The 25,746-nt window shown below is 34.5% G+C and overlaps 1 protein-coding gene across 1 annotated transcript in view; it reads right to left on the bottom strand.

Moving 5' to 3' along the window:
• EYS (eyes shut homolog) overlaps positions 1-25,365 on the bottom strand; it is an 852,840-nt gene extending 827,475 nt beyond the window's left edge. Inside the window, exon 1 of the mRNA XM_019287512.3 lies at positions 25,238-25,365. The gene's annotated coding sequence lies outside the window, so the exon portion shown is untranslated. The remainder of the gene's footprint in view (positions 1-25,237) is intronic.
• Between the last annotated feature and the right edge of the window lie 381 nt (positions 25,366-25,746).

Here is a 25,746-nt window from a genome sequence, read left to right as displayed (position 1 = left end):
AACCATGACTGAAGCAGACTCAGATGTCATAAACTGCAAGATAAGCACAAGTTTTCTAGTCCCTCTTATAAAACCTGGCTGAGAAACTTAAGTAGATTACTTCAGAGTTCAGCTTCTCTTTATTATTAATACATCATTATACTATATGTATGTATTATATTGTTATGGGTTAGCATAACTTTGGAAGTGATTTTCTTGCAAAGAGATGCTTACAGCTTCCTCTATGACCTGACAGAACCTATCAACTGGCTAGTTTGAATATTGAAAATTTTTTAAGCCACTTAAAATTTTGACCACCTCTGTGGTCCACATTTAAGAATAGACAAACCCTGGGAAAGCTCTCTCTTGCTTCCCGTCTTGGGACAGGTAACTGGCCTGGCCCGTATGGGCCTCAACGGGCCCGGACTGGGCCCTGCTGGGCCCAGGCTGGGCCAGGCCACAGCCATCCTGGAGCCGTGCAGCCCTGTTCCACCCGCGGCCCCTCCACAGCCCTGCTACGTGCAGACAGCGTGGCCCAGCTCCACCCTCCCCCCAAGCCCCCACCCCTTCCAGTGCGGCTGAAGATTGAGCTGAAGCTGCCCACTGTCTGGCAAAGATCATGTGACCAACAGCGATAAGCGAATTCCAGCTGCAAGACCTGGGTGAGATTAACCCTTTTAGTGCTGTAAGTTTCCTCCAGAACAGATGAAGCCTGCAGACATTAAGTAAAGAAAGAAGAGCTGAAAACCTGTGGGAGGAGAAAGAGGAGATGCTTAGAAGCTGAAACTCTGTTGTAAAGCTATGGTGGTGATCGACTATGATATATCAGAGTACCCGTTATAATTTCATGGAAGCATGGGGGGTGGAGCATTCAAACTGTACTTGTGAGCACCTGTGCTGAAATAAGCAAATGCTGAAGCAGCTGTAATTTGATGAGAAGTTTGAACAGGGAGAGATGGAAGTGATGAGGACTCTTGCTTCAAAGTGGAAGGAGAAAGACCTCTGTTCCTAGAGATGCTCCCAGAGATAGTCCTAGAGATAAAGATGATGAGGACCTGTTTGCTCCCAGGGAAGGAGGAGGGCCTCTATTTCTAGAGATGAAGATGCTCCCAGAGATGGGTGAAGAGAACCTTTGTTTCTGAGCAGCTCAACCTTAAAATGGTACCCCAATAGCTCAAGATTGGACCCTTGAAAGCAGTTGTGGGAAAAGCTGTAAGTCGGGGGAAGGGACTCTCACATGTGAGCAGAGAACCAACCCGGGCGGCTGTCTCGTTGTGATACTGAAGCCATGAGAGAATTTCTTGTGGAGATGTCTCCATAGCATGAGCAAGAGAGACTCCTCTCCCTAAGTGAACTGAACAAGGTTATTATGGAAGTGGTAAACTGACTGAAAATCTCAAGGGTTGTCTTTTTATATTGTCAGTGGGAGAAGGGAGAAAGGTGGGGGGAGGAGAAGTGTTCTGAAGTTGTGGTCTGATTTTTTTTTTCTCTCTTTTAGGTCTTTTAATAAACTTCTTTATATTCTTTGTGCCTGCTTTGCTTTCTCCTAATTCTTATCTCACAGAAGGTAAATAAGTAATGAGTTTTTTTGGACCAAACCACTACATATATACAATAGGCATATATATAATTTTTCATTTCCTCAAAGGCAGTATATATTGTATCTCACAACTTTGAGTACTGAATCTAAAATATTTAGTTCTGTCTTTAAAACAACCATATATAATTCCTTTGGACAGAAATGAAAAAGTCTATGCTACTTGTGGTGCTTTCTAATACAATAGTTAACAATGATTTCCACACATTACATTTTTAAAAAGTTAAACATCTGTTTTGTTTTCCATAAGTTTATATGTACCTCCCTGCATCATATCAAAAGTCTAAGTACATAATCTTTACAGTATGATTGCTAACAACTATATGTTTTTTCTATAGCAAGTTCTAACAGATAGAAACTTAAAATTGTTAAGAATAAATTATTTTTCAGATACTTTTTTTCTAGTTATTGTTATTTGGAATACTTTACAGGTTTTTTTTTTAAAGAATTAACATGCAATATAAAAATAAAATTAATTTTGATAAAATATCTCATTTGAAATGTTTAATACTATTGTAAGTTAACTCCCTCCAAGGGCTTAGAAAAATATTATTTTTGTTGCATTAACAGGTTTTTTATAAGAACTAGCAAGGATATGAAAACAATGAAGGAAGCAAGAGTATTACAGAACTGTGGCTCATATATGCATGGAGAAAACACAAAAGGCTAAAACTCAATTCGAAGTTGAAACTGGCCAGTGTTGTGTAAGACAAGAAATGCTTTTGTATTGTATTCATTGTGAGTAGAACTTTTTTCCCCACGTTATTTTTCCACAAACCTTAAATTGTTTTAAATAAAGCTAGGAATTACACTAGAGACCCACAAAGAGGACTCACCTTCCAGAAATAATGATTTGAATAGGAACTTTATCTCATTTATGAGTATTGATAATCTCAAGTAGGCCACAGACCTTATCAGAAATGTTGTAATTGTGAACGGAACATTAACAACTGAAAAATGCAAGAAATTCCATTATTTGAAGATATTTAAGTATTACAGATTTTATGCTTAAATGAACACTAGTTTCTGTAGTATGCAATATTTTCTGATAATATTATTTCATATTTTATATCAGCATAAAATGATTACAATTTATAGAAGGGATGGAAAGTTTATGCCTTTAGTAGGTGCAATGAAAATGAACACAACCAACTATAATTTCAGAGTACACTTCATTTACATCAAAAGTTCTTTGCTTATAATGAGACCTTAATCAGGTATTTATCATGTAGCCATGATTTCAGCGTATGTTCTATAATTTTAGCAAACAGTTTTATTGGGTTAAATATTTAATAAGTAATAAATTTGCAATAAAAATTAGTACAATCATTCATCTACCTATATAATTACTTTCAATAACCTGAAGTAAATTCTGTAATCATGATTAATACTGATTAGGCAAATTTATTGGTATGGTTTGATTATATGGAAAAGATGAAACAAATGGATTTGATTTTGTAAAACACAGTCCTCCATGAGTCACACTATTTTTTTTTGTACTATTATTATAATTATTATTGTTATTATTACTACTACTACTACTACTATTTTCTGGTTTATACCTTTTAGAATAGAAGCTAAATTCTCTTAAAACCAAACCACTAAACCACAACAAAAACAAGTGGAAAAAACAGTCCACTCAAAAACCCACTACCCCACCCACCATGTGACTCTATCCATATCTGTTCATGTAAAAAATCATTAAATTGCCCAATTTCTTAATGTCATCTTGCCATACATTAGCATTAAAGTGGCAATTAAATGACACATTGATCTTTGCTTATTTATCAGAAATACTGAAAACTTTTGAACACATATTCACACCGGATAATACAAATGTGCATGAGTATTAAAGATGGCTGGGAATTTCACATGGAATATTCCCCACATTGGGTAAGATATATAAGAATTTAGAATTTTTCTGAAACAGCTGAAGCTTTGTTTGGGACCACTTTAGATAAGTGCAAGTGCTACTGGCAGTATGCAGCAGATCTGTTTACCAATGTAGAAGTAATAGAAAATGTCATTTTATGTGCTAAACTTTTCTAACAAGTCCCTAGATTATTTGCAATGAGTGACTGTTTATTTCTCTGTCAGTTCTAATAAGCTGGAGGCATTGGATTTATTTTGTGTATTGTCTACTTTCATCTTGTTTTACCTACTTTTAAGTCCTTGAATCATATTATTCCAGTGTTATAAAAATGAATAGTTTCCAAGTTTCATCCCTATTTGCAGAAAGAAAATAGTGATGATGATCTTCTTTGCAAAAGCTCTTTGAAATCTGAGTTCTCAAAATATCAGCAGATATTTTGCATTAGTAGTGTAAATATACTTGTGTGTATTGTATTTTTTATCACAAAACATTCTGTTGGAAATGCAATTGTTTGGGCTACTCATATTTTATTTCTTCAAAATTAGTAAAACCCTGGCTTTGCGGATGATCAAAAACGATCATAATTTCCATTCTCTCATGTGGTATGAGACACTTTTCTGCTAAGCATAACAATGTCAATGAAGGTTATTAAAGGGGAAAGCCCTGAATATTGTGTTTATTTTGGAGTTTTTCATCACGTAGCATTAAAATGTGCATAACATAGAGTATTTTCTTCAAGCACTGCCTTGTACAGTGAAGCTATTTCTAATTATTTTTTGTACAGACACACTACAAAAACATCCCTTATATTATGGTCTGACTACACATGAATGTCAGATTGAATAGTCATATATGTAATGCAAACAACCTCCTTTGACAGCTGTGAGTTTAATATGCCACAAACAACCATGTCTTTAGTAGTATCAATATGCTATTAATTATCAAAACATGCCTATGCTTCTAGACCTCAGTGAATTTAAATTTAGGAAGACGAGAGGTTACTGAATATTCTAACAGCTGATTTTCAAAGAAAGTGATTAAATCTTTTTTGAAACAATTACCTCTTATAATGAAATCACCCGCTTGTGCATGTAACATCATTCTTACCTGCTTAGTTAGAAGTTAAATCTTTGTGAAAATGAAAGCCACTATAGTAAAAAAACTTACCTATCATTCATTACATAAATCAAAATCTATGAAAAAAATTAATAAAGGAAAAGTTGTCATCAGTTTTCTTCTGTACTGTGCTAGTCAGCAATTAAACAAGATTCCTGAAAGTCTAAGTATTTGTGTAATAAATATACTAATAATTTTATATTAAGAGTCCAGGGGTCTGCAAAAAGTGAAAAAAAAAATCAGGCAGATGACCACAGACAATAGTACTCCAATATGCAAGAGAAAAAGAAAAAAAATTGTATGAAGCTATATTTTACTCTAAATGAAAAGTCATTAAGCTTCTTTTCCGTTTCTATTTTTATGTGTATGGAATGCTTGTTAATTAACAGACATTATGAATACAATATATTCAACAGATGTAGTTTCTAGAGAATCAATTTGTCTCATATTGAAAGTAAATTCTACCATCTGAGATAGAAATAGAATCATGCTGTTCCATGCAGCAATTTATCTTGAGAGTAGCTGCACCTCTATAGTCCTTGAGAGAAGAACATCCTCAATGTCACAGAAGCAACCACTGGACTTTCTTTTCAAATCAACCTGATCCCAGACAGGTTAAAACAGAATGAGACAGCCAATCCTTGCATAAGTGAGCATGAAATGCCTCTGTTCTTCCAGTTTATGGATATGGCACCAGCAATGATTGTCTTTCATGGTAATACTTCAATGTGTAAGCAGTAGTCATACAGTCAACATTTTGCCTTTTTATATTGTCTGAGATCTTACAGTGATCCAGTTTGATGGAACAAGTTCACAATTACTAGGAAAATTTTTTCTTGGTATTTGTATCACAATAGTGTCTTGAAGCTTCCAGTCATTAGCCAGAGTCCCATCATACCAGCCCAAATGAACAAAATTAAACAGACAGGTAGGCCTTTCCACAAAGAGCTCGTGACTGAGGGATCATTTGAATAAACCACATAGATGAACAAAGGCCTAACTTGAACGCAACTGTTTTCACCTACAATGACTACTCATTTAAAAGGAAGACAAAAAAAAATTTTGGAAGATGCCTTTCAAGTTGACACAGAAATGTTTTCTCAATTCTTTCTATCACCTGACACAGTCTGTTTCATTTGAGTCAGATTACACAGCAAAGAGGAAATTTGAGCAGGCTGTAGAGAGGATTTTTTTTCAGTGGGCTCTGAGGTCAGATCCCTTTTGCTGAATGTGCGTCACAAATTCCAGGGAAGAAGACATTTCTCCCACTTAAAGAAATATGATTTGTGTTGGTCCTTAGTATTTTGGGATATGAAGGCAAGGTGGAAGAGCTAGGCAAGAAGGTAAGGACATCAAGAAGGTTGCAAACATGCAAGAGCTTCAGTGAGGCAAAAGTTGAAAGATGAATAACATCTACAGACATTGAGTGCTAAAGTCTTTGGTAGACATTCTGATTCTTTTTAATCAATCCAGCTTTAACAAGTGGGTTATGTAATTCATTGGCATCTATCTGAGATACTGATAGTTTCAATTATGTGTTTATTTTTAAAATATTATATATTAGCATAAATATAATACCTTATGTATAAGAACAAAAATGTTCACCCTTTCACCCTTAAAGAAATCTAAAACAATAGACTGTTTGTAGGTCTAATTTAGCATCTCCATCTGTTTTTCAAATGTTAGCTAATTAAAACCCATTTATACCCAGGTGAAATCTTTCTACTTGATTATTTATCTAATATAAAAATACATATTCTGTACCTAAAACCCTTCACATATAAGTCTGGTAAATTAAGATTTTACTCTGCATTTTCTATACAATATTTTATACAAGAAAGCAACACAAGTAACTGGAAGAAATAGATAATATTATGTCTATGAAAACATTGAGATCATTCTCAAATATACAATGAATAAAGCATTTGTAGCTTATTTGGTGTGTGGCGACAGCCTCTCTCTTCAGGGGCTTTGGAAGCTTTTCAGCTCTTTCCTAGAGTTTTTATGTGACACATCAGATGTCTTAACATTACTGGGTTTTTCACTTAAGTAACAATTTAATTCTAATAAAAAGTCATAAGTAGACCTGTAATGTGATACTATATTGAATATATGAAATATTATATCAAATATCTCTAATGTCATGTAAAAAAGTTGTTTATTAAAGAACAAGTAGATATTTGTTTCTATTTTAAAAACAAAAGCTTTTTCTGTCCAAAAAGAAAAACCCTACACAATATTTTACCAGATTTATCTCTGTCTGAAGTACACTACTTTAAATTAAAAGCGTGTTCCATGCATTTCAGAAGAGAAATTACCTCTTGATCTTATGGACAATCATAATCCTGCATGGATTTGTGCCACATTTTACTGGGGAAAGAATATGAACTAGTCTTATTGGTAAAGTTGCTCTGTCAATGGCTTCTGGTTAGTCTGTCTTGTGTCTTCAGCTGATTTCCATTATTTAGTTTGCAAAATTAGAGACCTAACAAGTCTTTTGCATAATTTTCTATATATTCAGTAAAATAATCTAATATCAAAATGTCTGATATCTAACATTCAAGGAGAAATTAAGAAGATGGAAAAGTGACTTAGTATTTATACCTTAGTATTTGGGAGAATACTAAATTTATTTATTAGAATACTAATACTTATTTAAATACCATTTTAAAATAGTTTCATGAAAGAGACTACAAAAAGGTTAAGAACAGTTACTATTAGCCAACCAAAACCATTTTGAGCCTTTTGTGTTTGCGTTTGTCCAGGAGTTCCTTGATCATCCACACAAGGCTCCTGCTGGGTTTTCCTCTTTGTTGAGATGCATTTCTTCCAAGCTTGGAGCAGAGCTTGCTGTGCACTTTCCTCACTGCCCTAAGGATCTTGGACTCCACAATTTCTCGGTAGCTTCAGCTCAGGCTGCCCTTGAGCCTCACATTCCCCACCAGCCCCTCCCTGTTGGGAGAGAGAACAAGGTCCAGCATAGTGCCTTTATGCCAAAGCAGCAGCAAAGTAGGTCCAGGTTCTGCTTCTTACTCCCAAATGCAAGTTTTATATCTGATGCCTAATTAATCTACAGTCCCTTGAGCAAGGACTCCTGTTTCTTTTGAAACTCTGGCTTATTTCCAGGTAAGTAACTAAAAACAATGAAAGCAGAGAGGACAAGTGGGCGACAAGTTTCCAATACGGTAATTTAAATAATGTGTTTGTTCTTCTTCTTTTAAAAAATTCTTTATATGCAAAATAAACAGACAAAATCTTTATCATGTAATAAAGGAAAACCCATACTGTAATATGAACTAGAAGCACAGTAATATCTAACTGAAAGCTATCTAGCTTCTTGGGAAATGCATAATATAGTAGTCAGGAAGTAAAACACCAAGAGAAAAACAACATGTAGCAACAAAATGATCTCTTTCTACCTATCTTTTAGCTAAAAGATTGATCCAAAAAGTGAAGTGGAAAGAACTAAATAAATTAAAAGAGGCTCAAGTTGGTTTACAAGCTGATTATCATAAATAAATGCTATCACTAATGTTTCAGGTTTTGTTCACAATTTTCTGTTGAATGATATGAAATATGGCTTTATTATATTCTGTCCTATACTGATTAGAACTTCCCTAGTTCATCAGCTGTTTAGACATGACCTGAGAAAATTACCAATAAAGGGAGAATTCCCTTTTCTGATCACTGTTTGTGCTACCATTTAACTTTTTTGACTTTTTAACTAACTTAACTTTTTTAACTAATTTAACTTTTAATTGCAGCCAAACCAAAAGACACTGAAGTAGGTATAAAGATGCAGGCAAAGGTAAAGCATTCAGATGACTTTTAAGAGTATTTTTGTTTCTAAAAAAGAGCTACCATGTCTTTCAAATTAATTTGGCTGCTAAAAATTTATAGAATTCAACAGATTTTTTCCATATTCAGGTTCTGGTATAAGCATTTCACCTGTGGTAGTTTCACGAACTTTCTATGGATACCCAGTACATCATCCTATTGAATGGTCATGTTCAATCTTTCTTAATAAAAGAATAAGGACACTTCCTTACATGGACAAAGGGAGTTTCATACATTTCCATACATTTTCAAAGCAAAAATACATTCAGGTTGTAAGACACGTAATTTCAGTGTAGTTGTTTTATACCAAAATAATTACTAAATATACCATCTATATATCTAATATGAAACATAACTACATTATAAAGAGAAAAATAAAACCAAAAATTAAACTCATTCAAATGTGCTGGTTCAAAATTATAGTTGAATAGTGTAATGATTTATCACATGAATGCATAAATTTATATACGCACACTAATGATTGTATTTTTCTTGAAGTACTGTCTTTGCCAATTTTTTAAAGTTAAAACCTGTATTTCACTAAAATGAAAACATACTGGATTTTAATTCTGGTTGTAATCAATACATTATTACTTATTTTCATCATTTCAGTGTTTAACACACTTATCTGTGCTATGAATTTGGGGGTTTTGTTATATATTCCTACCTTTGTATGCGTAGGTAAAACTAGATATTAACCTATGTCACTTTTAAACTATTCACTAATGTCCATTGGTATTACAGTTCCTTACTTTCTACTGTTCTCGCTACAGATGACAGCAAGAAAAAAATCTTCATATTTTTTCATCTTTCTTGTGCTTTCTGTGCTCTACTGTTATTGCATTAATAAGCATTACCTAGGGTCAAACTATCCAAACCACCAAAACCAGTTTGAAGCCTGCAGGGCTGTAAAAGTTTTACATGCTTCTGTGAGCTCAATAGGACATGAAAAATTTGGTGCCCTGCCTTTTTGACAAAGATTAACAGGAACAGAAGATGGCTTGGCATGAATCCATTTTGTGACAAAAATTGCCATGAGAATACAAAATAGCACAATATTAATTCATTTTCATTAAAATGATGGTAATGAAAATGAGAAATGGCATCAGCTAAATCCATTTTCATTACTCTGTTATGATTGCAATCTTGTAGCTCTCAGCTAGTGGGCTGAGTGAAGAGATCTATATTTTAATATTTTTAATGTCTTTGATGAGAATCTCCTTGCCATTATACACCATTTCACTCTATACTTTGAATTCTTGCTTTAAAAAGATTTTAGATCAGTTTCAGTTATCTAAACTTGACAGCATATTTATTAATGATCCTTAAACACAGTTCATAGAAAGCAAAGTCATGGAGCTCTGAAGAAACTGGCATGTCATGACCCAATTTGTGAGAATGCAGAAACCTCCATATTTGTAATGAATTTATGTAAAAATGCCAAAGCAGGGCATAGAACTGTAAACGCTCAGATCAAACTGGTGTTTCTATAAAAAAATTAAGTGTATTGTTAGGATTCCATCAAATTTAAAAGAATTGTGTTACAAGTGAAAAGATTATTTATTACCAGCAAATTTCCAAGTTTATTCACATGGAATTATTTTTAGTTTCTTTTTTTTTTTTTTCTGAGTAAGCATAGAAATATTTTCTCATTACTGTAATACTTAACTTTGCTTGGTGTGAATTAGGAAGAAACAAGTCAATACATGACATTGCTAACTATAAACCTATTGTTAAGTTTTTGTATATTAACACAGAGAAATTTAAAATATATACAACTTAATATCCAGAAAGATCACTCAAAAGAAATCTCCAAAGAAACACATCCTAATTTTAACTATCCTACTTATTAACTCTATTTTTTCCCACCAGCTGGTTTTGTACAATAAGATTGCTTTGGCACTATCAATAGTTTTACTTAAACTTATGTCAGCATTTGGTTTAAGAATATAATCATAATAATCATGGAATTATTATTTATAAAAGAAAAATACTAGCAAAAGGTAATTATCAATTTGTATGCATGTCCCACTCTTTAATATACTCACAATTAACACATTTTTAGCCTTACACTTTTCGCGCTTGCATTTTTGCAAAGCTTATACAACTCCCTCTGCTTTGAGAACAGGATTGACTACACTCCGTAAATATGGCCCAGTGTTTCAACTGAAAAAACTGAGTAGTCTAGCAGATGCACAGCTAATTTGAGCATTCCAGCTGGAACTTGGGCATTTGTTTTTTGGCTTTTTGAATGACCTTCCCTTAGTGTTCATGATCTCTAAGATTTCCCCTTCTGTCACTGCAGGACAATCTCTGTAAATGAAAAATCCAGGATTTTCAAATTCTTTCTTTGATATTTTTTAAATAGAGAGGACAAAGTGCCTGACTATCAAATTGCCTCAGCATATAAAATCTTGTTTGTGATTATGGCTAATAAATGCCTTCCAAATACAGGGTAGAGACATACGATACTCTCTTTTCAACGTTCTCCCTATAACATCAAGAAATTTGGTGACCAAAAGCTTTTGATAAAGTGTTAACAAGGACTTTCTGCCATGACAGTGTATCACAAGCCTTCCTGAGACCAGGTAACACAAAAGTGAGTCAGGTCTATTGCAACCTGGCCATCTCCTGCAGCTCCTTTCTGTCTGACCTGCTGAATACAAACTGACCAACATGAAAGTCAACTTAAAAAGCAGGAAAATAGACATCAGCCAAAGACCTGTGTGGAAGGTTTTTCCATCATGCATTAAGCTTGTGAAAACACAAACACCTTAAAGTTTTAGAATACAATTTTTTTCAGGAAAAAAGATATTTATTGCAGTTGCAGTCTGGATCCATATGCTCTTCTACCATCTGCTTCCTTTTTTATAAAAATAATTTATGCAAGTTATATTCTTAAAAGTTAAAAACAGTATAAGTCATTGCACTATATATCCATGTCTTTTTGTGTGTCTGAATTTAACTTTCTTTTTCTTTATGATAGTTTCTGTGAGCTATAGATCATTGTATCAGTCAGATTTTCTTATTAGTCTGAGTGCTGTCTGCCTTTTCTGCAGTTGAAAGTGGTACATTTTCATCAAAACTAAATACAGAAAAACAGGAGAAACGCACAACTTTTAAAGTGATTTCACGTAATTTATTGGCTATGCAGTTCTTCAGAGTTCTCATGACAAAGAACCGGAGAATAAAACCTAACTTATTAATTTACTCATTTCTCAAATACATAAGAGTAAAAACAATCTAAGAATGATTAACATAATGCAATATTGAATTAATCTTATAGTCTTGCCTTGTCCCATATACCTTATCCTAGAACATTTGATCTGACTTTTCATCCTGAAATCCTAATAACATTCAGAACTGACCCATTATCTTCAAAGTGTAATCACCGTTACTCTTCTTTTTTCCTCATTGCAGTTTCTAAGTTTTAAAGTAAAAAAAGCAGATAAAGTCTATTGATTCAGAATGGTATTAAGCAATAGCTCTGCTCTGTACTTTATATCATCTGAGTAATTATCTATTTTTCAAAAGAAAGTTGTTCCATCTTCACTTGAGAAGTAGTTTACACATTCAATTGCAGTGACTTATCAAGCAAGACTAAAATTCTAATACATTATATAATGCCCATTTCAAACTTTTATTCAAAAAGACCCTTGAAATATTAGCTCCATTGGCCTTTGTCTCTTTTCTTATCCATGGAGCATTTGTGCCATGTCTAGCTAACTATCTGCTAAAAGATGTCAGGATGCTGCCTCATAGGAGCTAGCTGATACAGTTCCCCTAATGAAAAAAATGATCTCTCCAGGCAGTGACATCAGACACTGTCTTCAAGGTGATTCAGGCTCTTATGAAGAGTTAGTGCTATAAAATTGCATATATCATTTCTTGAAAGTCATATCTAGGGCAGTTTTTGAAGAGAGCTGTACCAGCATAGACAGCAGGGAATAACAGCACTCAAATCTCAACGTAGTTAAAATAGAACTACTTGAACCAAGCAAAAGCTGAGTGGTCTGGGCCATCTGAAAATTGGTCCTGAACACCCAGATTCTCTAACTGAACTTCTTTGTGTAGGTTCAGTGATTTTTCCGAGGACAGATGCTATATTAAGTTGTAGTGCCCTTCACAAGGTTGCTGTGAATAATACTTGACAAAGTACCATTCTTCTATGTCCACTGTGCATTTTAACACTCAGCTGGTAGCCAGGAGACATGATGGCTCCTGGCTAAAGAATTCACAGGAAACATACAGTCTTACAAGTGTTGTGATGATATGATTGAAAGAGAAGCTTAGAAATGGTTCAGTTACTAAATCGAAAGCATTTAGCAATAGATGGACTTAGATCTGATATTAAATAAAAATCTAATCCCAAAACAAGAACCAAATGAACAAAATAAAAGAGCAAATAATATATATATAAATACATAAATATACATATATAGAGAGAGAGAGGAGAGAGAGAGGGGATGAACTTTAATTTTGGAACACAAACTCCCTTAATCCTCATTAGGAAAATAGTATTCTGTATAGAATATAAAAGGCATTTCACTGAAAAGGAATTACAGGGTATACTAATAACCTCTTGCAGCAATGTTTCTTCTTTAGCAGATATTAAAAACTAATTTCCATATCAAACTTTTTTTTTTTTTTTTTACAGTTTGGGGAATTAACGCGCATATGTGCATGTGATTAATGGTTTCTGATGTAATTAATTCTTTGTGTTGTTTTCCTGTTCTCTGGTCATCCATGTTTTCTTAGATCATCTGTTTTTCCATTAGAAACAGAGGAACTGCTAGTTTTATATGACTGAATAAGGCTGAGTAGGCTTTGCGTCAGTGAAACAGTGAAACAGGTACAACACAGCAAAGTCACTGGTCTGTAGGAAAGAGAAATGAGTAGCTGTGTGTGTTTACATTAAACACATGTAAGAATGTCAAAAATATCAGAACTGAAGGAAATGACTTGTTGCTTTTGATCAAAAGCAACTTTCCATTGTCACTCTTGTTGAAAGTGATGGGAATTGGTCAAAAGTTTAAAAAAAGACATCGCTCAAAGGGAATCCAAAGAGTCAGGTTTCTGTTCACCTTGAATTCTGTAGCAGTGTAAATACAAATGCAAAGGAAAAGGAGGTGATAGTGATATACATATATACTTGACCATTTTGGTAGATCTGTAAGTTTCTTGAATTGGCTATGAATGCATATATATATATATATATATATATATATATATATCAGAAAATCTACTGCAAAACTGTCTACATAATACTGTTGCACTATATCCTTCCCAAAAGCTTCAAGCAATATTCTAAGGTACCAAGAAAAATGGCAATGCATGTGTTTTGCTACAGGACAATTTCTGTAATTCTTTTAACTTGGGGATATTGTAGATTACTGTTTCAGAGTCTGACACAGGTAAAAACTATGCTTTATATCTGTTTAACAGCAACTGAAAGGACTGTTCTTAAAAGTGGCAGGCAAATGATGTCCTGTTACACTGGTGACAAGATCTCAGAGACTTTTAGTTGCTCTCTGCCCTGGTTTTCATCACTGAATCTCACAATTGCTTTACCCTTAGCTGCAGTAGTGTTAGAAGCAAAACAGACCTTCTGATGATGAAAAGCAGCCTTGTTTTGCAGCTTCTAGTACAATACAGTGCCTAAAGTAGTGTCTATAAGAGTACGGTTTCCACAAGTATACAAAGTAATTCCCATCCTGCTGATGTGACGGGTATAAACAATTTACACCTTGGTCTCAAGTACTACCATTCTTAGAGGTCCAGAAGTACACATACCCTCTTTGAATAGTCTCATAAAATATGCACACAACAAAAAAGCCGATTTCATAAAAGCAGGAAAACAAAAAAAGAATACTATACCAAGTGGCATGACGTGAGGGTTGCACTAACACCACTAATTCACTGTGTTCAATTTGCACCTGATACAGAAATGGGTTAACACTGACATATATCAACTTTTATGTCAACATGAGCTGCTGCCAGTAACACAGCATATAGACATACCTTAAAACACGGTGTAACGAACTTCCTATATAAAAGAAAATCCAATAAAAGGAAATAATTCAGTATCCTGCCTTAAATACAGGACTTCCTTGTGTCTTTATTTCTAATAAAATACCTTTTGTGTGCAATCCCTGTATCACACAGTTTCTGACTTAATGTGCAAGGCACTTTAGTATGGCAGCCTTGCAGCTGTGGGCCAGCACTTGGTCAGACTGATATGTTCTTAGCAGGTAGCTAAGAACACATAACACTTTCAATTGTATATTCTGACTTTGGGGGTTTGTTGTGGGAAAAAACCAAAAGTTCAGCAGTGTAGAGTTTGATCTGCTAATCAGTCACAACCTCTGCTTTTAGAAAAGGGCAGATTAATGACAGTTTTCAGAAAATGCTGGTAAAGTTTACAGTGGTTTGGTACTCTTTTATCAGCTCCACACTAGTTCTTATAACTAATACTGATTCTCATGACAATTATTGTAATGATAAAAGAAAATGGCACATCATGAATTTTTTCTTGTGATAAAGATTACTGCAAGAATTTGTCAGGACAAAAAATTAAACCCACCCACTTACTAATCTTGAAATTGTCTTCTGCTGTCTGCTTCAAATGCCATAAGGGAGGTGACTGCTTGGACATTATCAGTCAAAAATAAAAAGCAGGCCTGTGCTTCCTTCAACATAGAGCATCATCATTCACAGATTATATTGTAAGTCATAAAGGCTGCTATTATGCAAATTAATAAACAGGCAAGAAATTTTTAGTTTAAAAATTTTTTAATCTTTTAGTTTAACTAAACAAGAAGGGGAGTAGGGATGAAAAGCAGACCTTGGTCAAATTGGCATGTTTGGTAAAAATTTCTCTTCTTTCATATTGAGATGAAAATTGTGTAGTAGATCAAAATGAAAGATGCTTCATCCTGCCAGTCTAAGTTTTAAAAAAGATTGGCTCTTTCCAACATGTGGCTGTTTTTCACCCTCTTCTCTCATTTGTTATTAAGGCTGCTACTTGTACTATGTTACAAAGGAAGTTCAAGAACAGTTTTTTGTTTGTTTGAATGAAATATTTTGGCAATTAGTGTAAGAGACAATATTTCCTCAAGATAAAGAATATATTAAATTATTCCAGTTACTAATGTTACATGCATAACATACCACAGTCTTTTGTAAACTGGAAGATAAAAGTTCTGCAATTTAGAAAAATTTCATGGCATAGAAAGTATCCTTTATGTTTTAGTCATGGGCTTTTAGGCTGTGCAGTATTGGTCAAGGAGCATAACTTAACTCATTTAGTCCTGTTGCTGTACTGATTGATTAGGATGCATTAACACCAATGGGCTAAATTTGTAAGAGCTGATAGAGGTGGTTCACAACTGAGTTAGCCTGAAATGAAGTTAGCTTGAAATGAAGCAACTGAAATGCAGAATTGAAGAAGAACTTGACTAAATACACCATTTGTTAAATGATCATCCAAGTATTGCTTGAAAAATGGAAACGGAATATCTTTTCTTTCTTTGTTTATGACAAATGCACATCTCACAGGACTATGGAAAGCTAGACTAATTTTCCTGTACATCACAACCTTTACGTAAGCAGCATGTATGTTTTTCATCTTTACATACAGGAAATGGTTTTTAAATGCAATTCATAGTACTTAATATGAAAACCAATATGTTCAAGATGATATTGTTGTTATATCATGCTTGTGATTACAGAAGGGAGGACATTTAAGAGCAAAAGAAGAAAGTAGAGTTTTATAGCTTTTTTTATACATACATTTTAAGACTATTGTGCAAATGAGACACAATAGGCAACTCGAGTTTCAGGGTCCAATTGCAGAAAAATCTGTCGTCTCTTAGGCTAAATAGCAATATTATTATCTATTTTAAGAGCAAGAGAACCATTCAAGACTGTGACAAGGTCATAATGTCCTAATACTTTTTTTCTTTAGATTATAAATCACTATTTAATTTTCACAACATAGATCCAGCCTGTACAGATGCAAAATCTGACAATGAGTGAGAATAAATTATTTTCTGGGTGACAAGTGGGGAAAATATGGACACATTGTAACAGAAAGTGATTCATCCATGTAGTTGTACAATGATAAGGACATACACTTTTAAATGATAAGTTAGCCTAAAGGTGTCTTCCTTCCATGTACATGAGTATAAATAGCTAACTGCTTCCAGCAATGCATAATTTATCTGCAAAGGAAAAAACAATGCACTGTAAAGCAGCAGGGTCAGAAAAAAATTCTGATCAATAACTTTGCATCAGAGCTACATTGTGTTTTGCAAAATGTCAGGAGTGTCCAACCAGGTTTTTACCTAAAGTGAACATAGGGTAGTACTGATACCACAAAGAGATGATGAGAAGAGCAGTGTCTCTTATGGATATCTTTCTATACACCAAGTTTAATCCCCCTTCCACGGACAACAAATAATAAATTGATGTTAATCTGATAAATATAGAGATCATTATAAAGACAAAAACTGATGTTCTTATGCAATGACAAGCTTTTTGCTTAATTTTTTTTTTTCTAGGAAAATTTCTAGGAGGTTTTCTCCCCAGAAATTGTAAAGATTTGCAAGCCCCTGACTCCTATAGGTTTCATAACCTTTCCCAAGAATGCTGCGTTGAATAAGCACAACTGAAAAGGATGAGATGACTAAAGAAGGAAATTACAAAGGTGTGGTAATGTATTTGCACTCGTCATTTTCATTGCCTTTTTTTTTTTCCCACAGTTTCCCCAAAACTTTATCCCATGGACAAAGCTGCAACAAATACAGGGTGAGAGGGATGTAGTAAAAACAGGGGCAAATATGTGACTTCTGATGACCATAGCTGTTAACTATCTACAAGTTCATGGAAAAAGAGGGAGCATGGTAACAACTAATAGGCTCCAGAATGTCTCTCTGCAGCTCTGCAAATAAAATTTTACAAAAAGAATATAGATCAAACAGAAGGATGTACTACTCAGTAGAAAGACTGCTCAACTCTTCATTTTGGTTTCCTAAACACAATTGCAAACACGGTGTCATAGGTTAGCAAGCATAGTCCTGGAAGGGATGTCCTTGCTAAGGGGCGCTTATAGCTTCCTCTGGCACCTGACAGAACCTATCAGCTGGCCAGTTTGAATATGGACAATTCTTTAAGCCACTTAAAGTTGTGACCGCCTCTGTGATCCACACTTAAGAATAGACAAACTCCCCCCCAAGCTCTCTCTCGTTTCCGGCGCTGGCACAGGTGGCTGCGGGCCCCGTGCAGGGGCCAGCGGGCCCAGCCAGGCCCTGCTCGGGTCAGGCAGGGCCGGGCCACGGCCATCCCGGAGTCATGGACCTGTTCCATTTGTGACCCCCCCCCCCCCCCCCACTGCCTTGCCGTGGGCAGCCGGAGCGGCTCGGCTCTCCCCCCTCTCCACTGCGATAAGAAGAATTCAACATTCCAGCTGCAAAGCTGCAAGGCCGAGGTGAGATTAACCCTTTTACTGCTGTGAAGAGCTGAAAACCTGAGGGAAGAGAGAGAGGAGATGCTTAAAGCTGAAATTCTGTTGTGAAGCTATGATATATCAGAGTATCCTGTTGTAATTTCATGAAGATATGGGGGGTGGAGTGTTCAACTCGTAAGCAAAAGCACCTGTGCTGAGATAGGCGGATGCTGACACAGCTGTAATTTCATGGGAAGTTTGGACAGGGAGAAATGGAAGCGATGAGGACTTTTGCTCCAAATGGGAAAGGAGAAAACCTCAGTCCCTAGAGATGCTCCCAGAGATAGTCCTAGAGATGAAGATGATGAAGACCCTTTGCTCCCAGGGAAGGAGAAGGGCCTCTGTTTTTTGTTTCTGAATGGCTCAACCTTAAAATTGTACCCCAAAAAACTTCAAGAGTGGACCCTCGAAAGCAGTTGCGGGAAAAGCTGCAAGTCGGGGGAAGGGACTCGCATACGAGCAGAGAGACTCCTCTTCCTAAATGGATTGAACAATATTTGGAATTGGGTGGCTGTCTCGTTGTGATAGTGTTTTCATAGCATGAGCAAGAAGAGACTTCTCTTTCTAAATGGACTGAGCAAGGTTATTATGGAAGTGGTAAACAGACTGAACATCTTAAGGGTTGTCTTTTTACATTGTCAGTGGGAGAATGGAGGAAGGTGGGGGGAGGAGGAGTGTTCTGAAGGTGGTATAATTTTTTTTCCTTCTTTCAGGTCTGTTAATAAGCTTCTTTACATTCTTTCAAGTTTGGTGTCTGCTTTGCGTTTCTCCTAATTCTTATCTCACAGAAGATAAATAGTAATGAGTATTTTGGACCAAACCACTACACACGGTAATTTATAAAGCAGTGGGAAAGTACAGGGCTAAAGCTATAGCTGAAGGAAGAGCTGTGCTACATAGTCTTTACTGTTGGAAGAGGAATGTGGTTTTTAAGTGAGTATCTTGATTGTCCCTCCTTGCAGGACTTCAGATCACATCACATAGCACATGAATAGGATTCCTTTCAAATTAAGTTAAACCAGAACATGCACTCCCAGTGTGTAACTAATAATCCCAAATGCTAACAGGCCTTCAAGTCCCCAGGTAGAGACTAGAGCTAATCCAAAATAAAAATCCTGAACTGCATGACGTGAATACCAAGTCTTCCACATGAACAGTTTTGTTGCCAAGAGCCACTTAAGTTGGGCCACACTACTTACTGTGTTGTACTGAAGCTTGCTGGCCACTGCTACCAGAGACACAAAAAGGAAGAATGTCTGACGTTTTGCATACCATTCCCAATACTCTTCCTAATTTCCTTTGAATAACTGTTGTGTTGCAATCAGAAGAACAAATATTACTCTCAACCTTTATGTTTCCCTTTAAAGAGCTGTGAGTAGGACCAGACAGAATTTGAGCTGAGACATTCAGAACTCTATTTAATTTCTAATTTTTATCTGACAACCTCTATTGGTGGCACTTCTCCTCTGAATACTCCTTTTTGTACCTGAGCAGTAACTCTAAAGTATGAAACAGATTTTCCTATTTTACCTTTGAATTTTTATCAGTTTACGCTGAAAATTACCTTACATAGTGGGCTAAAGTAATGTTTTCATATTAAAAAATGTCAAATATATAAAAATTCTGAAGATATTAACAAAATATCATTGATTTTTTCCTTTCCCACCCATGGAAAAAAATTCTTGCTCTTTGTGTGAACATTTTTTTCAGGGAAGAAGATAACCTTATCTGATCTCCTGTTATGTTGCTTTACCTTATATTTCAGTGTGTCCTTAGAGTTGCCAAAGTCACACTTTGTAGGAAAAAAAATCCTGTCCTGTGATGGGCATCAGGTACTGGAAACCCCATTGCTTCCATTTTTTTTTCCCCATTTTCCATGTTCTAGCTTTAGATTCATAGATATATATCAATTTCTATGTTTTGCATTAACAAAAACTGTTCTACAGTATGTGAAAAATATTTCACAAATGTGAAATTTTTCTGTTAAAATAATTTAAGGCAACCATTCAGTCTTTCATTTGAAAAGTTACATTCACAAATTCTGTGTCACATGCAGTTATATTTTTGCAATTCTCATCAACTCCCTTTCCAATGTTCAGCATAAATGAAATTATATTATTGCTCTCACCAGTGAGAATGCTCATCATTCTGATCTATTTTCTTTATTTGATCGTCAATTACGGTGTTATCTACTTCTATTTAAATTCCACATTGGACAGATATATTTTGAATAAGAAATTCTGTATTTTAAAGTATCTCACTTTTTCTATGACATTTATATGATAATCACATCTATTTATTTAGACATATTATAAAACAATCATAAGCACTTTCAAAGATAATACTGTGAAAATATAAAAATGAAATATATAATAGTTTGATAATACAAGCACTGATGTCAAGTTTACACTTCTGTCCAGTACTATATGGCAATAGAATTTTGCAAATCATAGACATGTAAGTATCAAGACTAATTTCATTGACAGTCTGCAAAAATAAAATTACTTAGAGATTTAAGCATTTCACAAACATTGTATTATTGAAAATTTTAAATTTCCTGGTAAAATATGTAGTTAAACAGGACTGGAGGAGCATTTGTCCAATTTGCTTAATGTAGGTCTGAAAGAAGTGGAGAAATTATTTTGTGTAAATTAAAAGAAAATACATCACTGATCATTTATTTAATTTTCTTTTTTTTTTATGTGAATGGAAACATTCTTTTTTCACCCCCAAGAGAAACCCCTAATTTTATCCATTTTAAGACTGAGTATATAATTTCTACTTCAAAATTTGCAAGGTAGATGCTATTTCATGAAGGAGGAAATGTAGCCTTTTAGCCTAAGTAGCTCAGGTGTTTTCTAAATTTTCTGCATCCTTGTAAAACTATTTAAATAGCAAGATTTGAGGTTTTCTGGGTATCTGGATAGAGTTAACACAAATTTTATGAAATACATATGCTCCATTCAGGGAACAATAAGAGGAAGGCATACCTAAAGGCTAAGGCCCTACTGAAGAAAGTTCAAGAAGTAGCTTAGACCTTGCAGGAAGAAGAAAACTCCTGCCATGTTAATTTCTTGACTATAGAAGAGAAACAGCTTCACAGTTTCAATATTATTGCCTATTCCGGAAGAACCTATTATCATTCTTTTCTTTAGAAGATAATGTCACTTTAAAATCTTCCAGGCCCTTTAAATTCCCTCTTCTATCTTGGATGAAGGCCAAGATACATCATAGCTCTCATTTCACACCTAATTTCTTTTTTTTTTTTTTGTTTCATAGAACCCACTTGATTCCTTTGCCTAGGAGTGATAGTATGCACTGGCAGTGATCAATCTGTATGCTGTTGGAAATGCAAGAAGCATCCACTCAGTCTGTGAAGCAACTGGTGTTTAATGAATGAAAAAAAGTCCATATATTACCTACTTTGCAGCCACTTACTTGCGTGAGCAGCTTTCCATAGCCACTGCTTTCAGGCTTCGTAGCATAATTACCCTATTCAAGTCCTGTTGTATTCATACATAAAATAATGGCAGCTACTGTCTTCCAAAGAAAGACTTCCAAAAGAACACAGTCTGGGAGTCATACAGAAGTAGGAAAGCTAGTGAAAGACTGGGGGATCAGAAAGGTCCTACGAACACAGCAGCAGCTTCGCAATGTAAAGTATGCCAAGGTATTTTACAACCTTCATCATTGAATATTTTTCACAAAAAAAAAAAAATCTTTGTCTCTTTTGATTTAATAAATAATTATTATGATTTATAATTGTTGCAACGATTGGACCAATCCAGAAAGTCAATATTCAAGATATATTTATAGCTAATAACAGCTTCTTCATCGTGTACCTTGGAAATCTTTATTAATCCTTAATATCTTTCACACTTTAGTATGAAATTTATATTAAATTCATTTTAGGATGAAGGTGACTTTTACAACAGTTCTTGTCTGAGGAATGCTTTGCAATATACACATGGTCATCAGCACTTTGAGTGACAGATTATTATCTTATCTGGCATTCCATTTGCACAGGCAGTTTTCCAGTAGATTTGACATTGATCATCTGTCCATTTGATTTGTTATCTTCATAAAAAGTGGGATTTTTTTTACAAAATGACTAAAAGCTTGCAACTCAGTATAGAAATGCTGTTATTTTATATTTTACTTCATCATAAATTTGTTTTCCAGAGAAGTGGCTTTGGTTTGTGAAACTAATGACATTATTTTTCTTTCTCTATCAACTCTCCACAGCTAAGTAAGACTCAGGAATTTGGGGTTCAAATGTGATTAATTTGACTGGCACAAGAAAAGGGAAGCAAGACTGACAGCATGGGGAGATAGTAACAAAGTGCATCAATATGGACATGAAATCCTCATGTTACTGCATCTATGACAGTCAGGTCCTGTCTGCATGTTTCCCCTATAATAAATCTAATTTTCTTAGATCTTCTCTTTATCTACCAAATGTTTATGAAAAAAAAGAGAAACCACAAATCAAGACAATGTATGATACTAGAAAGAAAATGAACTCTCCCAAATGGTTTTGGGAACACAAAATATCTTGGTTTATGTTTTTTGAATGTCATACTATCTAATTTTTAACATTCATTACATAGCATTTTCACAAAGAGGTTGTCTTTTTAAAAAAGGTAGATATTACAGCCTACCTATTTCTTCCCTATTCATGCAAAAGCTCACTGATACTATTTAGGAATGTGCATAAAAGTGGATGAATCTGTGTGCAAATAGCCACACATTTTCTGCAACATACGTGCATACAGGAAGTAAAAAAAAAATCCCAAATTTGGCAAATGCATTCATGATTCCTTCAAATTTGCTCATAATTCTTTTTTAGTTTGATTGCTTGCCTATAATCTAAAAAAAAAAAAACCAAAAAAACCTAAATAGTCAAGATTAACATCAATGAGACAGGGAAAATTAGACCAAGCAATTTACTAATGGTGAAAAGAATAAATTACATCTCCATCTAGCCTCAAATACTCAACTGTGTTCCTACAAGAAAAATTGTTTCACCAGAAATACTTTTTTAACTGGATCAGTTGCTTTGTATTTACAGTAAAATGATTCAAGGGCTGACTAGGCACATTATTTTATAAAAATGCCTCAAAATATTATTATCAAAACATTGATTATTTTACTGAAACATCACTGCTATAATAGAAAATTGCCAACTCCCTTTTGAAGAAAGAAAATTTTATTAAAACAGTGAGGGTTGATTAACTGTGGCCTGAGTTCTACAACTGGTTCTGCTGAGGCTGCTGAGTCCAGAGTGCTGCCCTATGCTGTGAGGACATACAGGAATTTTTACTAGTTTGGGTTACTTAGGACTGTGTTTCATTTTTATGTATTCCATCTATGTGTGGTCAAGATGTGAGGACTTTTGGGATGTGGATTTTCTGCCACTCTTCCACTACCATCTTCATATCATTATTGCAAAAGAGTGATCCATGCCGAAGATCTGACAAGTGTGGATTTTTTCCATTCCCTGTTCATCCTCAAATCTGTTCCATGCTACTGCCAGCATAACACTGTGTAGTAAAGGACCTGCTTATTTCCTACTCTCTTTCTTGCTGGAAAATGTACTAAGTAGATACCTCAACTACATAAACTTCTCTAGTGGGTTTATATTACTTCCCTACACAGATGCGTAAAAAAGGATGTGGTGTTTTGGTTGTCAACTGTTATAAACCAAAAATACCACCATGTATAAAGAAGGAGCATGTGTCTTATGTTTAAAAAATTTCAAATATGTCATATTATAGTCATATTGTATCTTTTAAACATACTGTTAGTAAATGTTTACATGCTTTTCCCGTGATTATCCTCTCTCTCATGTCACACAATTTTTTAGCAAAAGCCAGCTACCACTGATATTAGTTGGAAAAGGCCCTTGGAAAATTACCATGATTGTCCTGATTTCTTCAGAAAAGAGGTTTAACCCTGAACTAGATGAATATTGTATTTTAATGAAATTTCTCAAAGACTTCTTTCTAGTCAGTAGAATTATTTAGCAAAATAATTAAAAATTAAACATGAAATCATACTTATAATTTAAATGACTTCCACAGTTATATAAAAATCAATCTAACCTGTAATGGTATTATTTTAGTACAAAACAAATATATAAAGAAGTCATCTCTGGAGATGCCTCAAAAAAAAGGCAAAAAATATTGATTCTGTGAAAGTGCTTGATACTTGCTACAGTATCTGTTCATCTCAGAGATGTCCCATCTAAATAAAATATAACTAAACATATTCTTGTATGTGTATAAACGAAAATGCTTACTATACCTGTGTTGCCTTTTTTCTTCAAATCTTCAGAAGTATACGGTCACAAAGTCTGGGTTTCATTTGAGCAATAAAGGCACAGTAGAAGCTGTTTGACTGAACCTATGTCATAGCTTTCATACTTACTGTGATCAAATTTTGTACACCAAGAAATGACAGTAATTTAAGCTTATGTACGACGATGTTTTTAAAATGTATCAACTACATTTTGAATAGATATTGCTTCCATAAAATGGATACTGTATCTAAGTAAAATTCCTTAAAACAATCATGCATGTTTTGCAATCATACATTGCAACAACAAGATCATAAAAATATAATGAGAAAGAATAGAGAATTATTAAAATGAAACTCCAAATTCCTCTGATCTGGAAACTCTCCATGCTAGTTGGTTGGGCTTTCTAATGGCTTTCAGAAAATTTGTCTGCCTTAGGAATGAAAAAAAAAATATTTTTGAAAGACAGTTTCTTTGGTTTTAGTGAACACAGAAAAGCTTTTATTTAGAATATGCTAATAAGTACAAACATTCAATTCCTAAATTTCCTTCAGAAACATTTTGCATTTTTTCTATAAGAAAGCCATACATTATTTCTGGTCACAGTTTTTAATTACCATTGCATATTTTGAGTCAAAGACAGTTGTCTGTTCTGTGAACACTAACTCCTAAACCAAGTAAACTCTACGTGGCCTGTATATGATTTGCGGTCGTCAGCCTGGAGAGGGATAAGAGTGTGAAAACAGTAACATCAAAACTAACTTTAAACACCTTGGGAATATGTTCATCCTGTCACATCTATAATCAAATCAAAGTAAAGATTTTCAAGATTTGCTATTTTAAATAAGTACTAAAAGCTATTATGCATTACAAAATAAACTCTTAAGCGGGTGTGTAGTCCTACATATAGCCCAGACTTTATCTTTCTAATCTGGTGATGAATACAGCAGGCCACCATCTGGTGTGCGTGTACATCAACAACTACAATACAGCCCTACAATTTAATAATCACAAACTTTAACTGCTACTTACCACTTACTTCCAGCTACTGAAGGTCTGTGATTAAATCTGTCAAATAAACGTAGAAAAACAGCATAAGATTAACTGGTTTTGTTCCAGGCTGGGTTTCAGATGCAGACAGTGAAGCAGGGAGAGCTCTGCTGTTGCTACGGAAACCTGACGCTGAGGATTTAATGACAGCATCAGATGGTATTGTACTAGAGATTGTCTGCTTGAGGAAGTAGACAGCATGCTGCTGATAAGAAATAAGAATGGATTCCAATAGTTTTCAATTTTCTTTATCAGAAGAATCCCTCCATTGCCTCAAATATATTAATTTGATAGCAGATACAAAGAATTTATATTAATGTTAGAAAAATATGTGAAACATAATCTGCCTGAAAGCTCTCAATGCAGGTAACTAATCTTCCTAAACCCTTATTCAATATGTAAAGTTTATAAAATTAGTACTGTATTTAAGTCTGACAAATATTTAATTCATTTATATATATATATGATTTCTCAAATAATTTGTCTTTAAA

Source organism: Corvus cornix, chromosome 3, assembly GCF_000738735.6.
Source record: "Corvus cornix cornix isolate S_Up_H32 chromosome 3, ASM73873v5, whole genome shotgun sequence".
In the NCBI taxonomy this organism is placed as follows: domain Eukaryota; kingdom Metazoa; phylum Chordata; class Aves; order Passeriformes; family Corvidae; genus Corvus; species Corvus cornix.
This window is presented reverse-complemented; position numbering and strand designations above follow the sequence as displayed.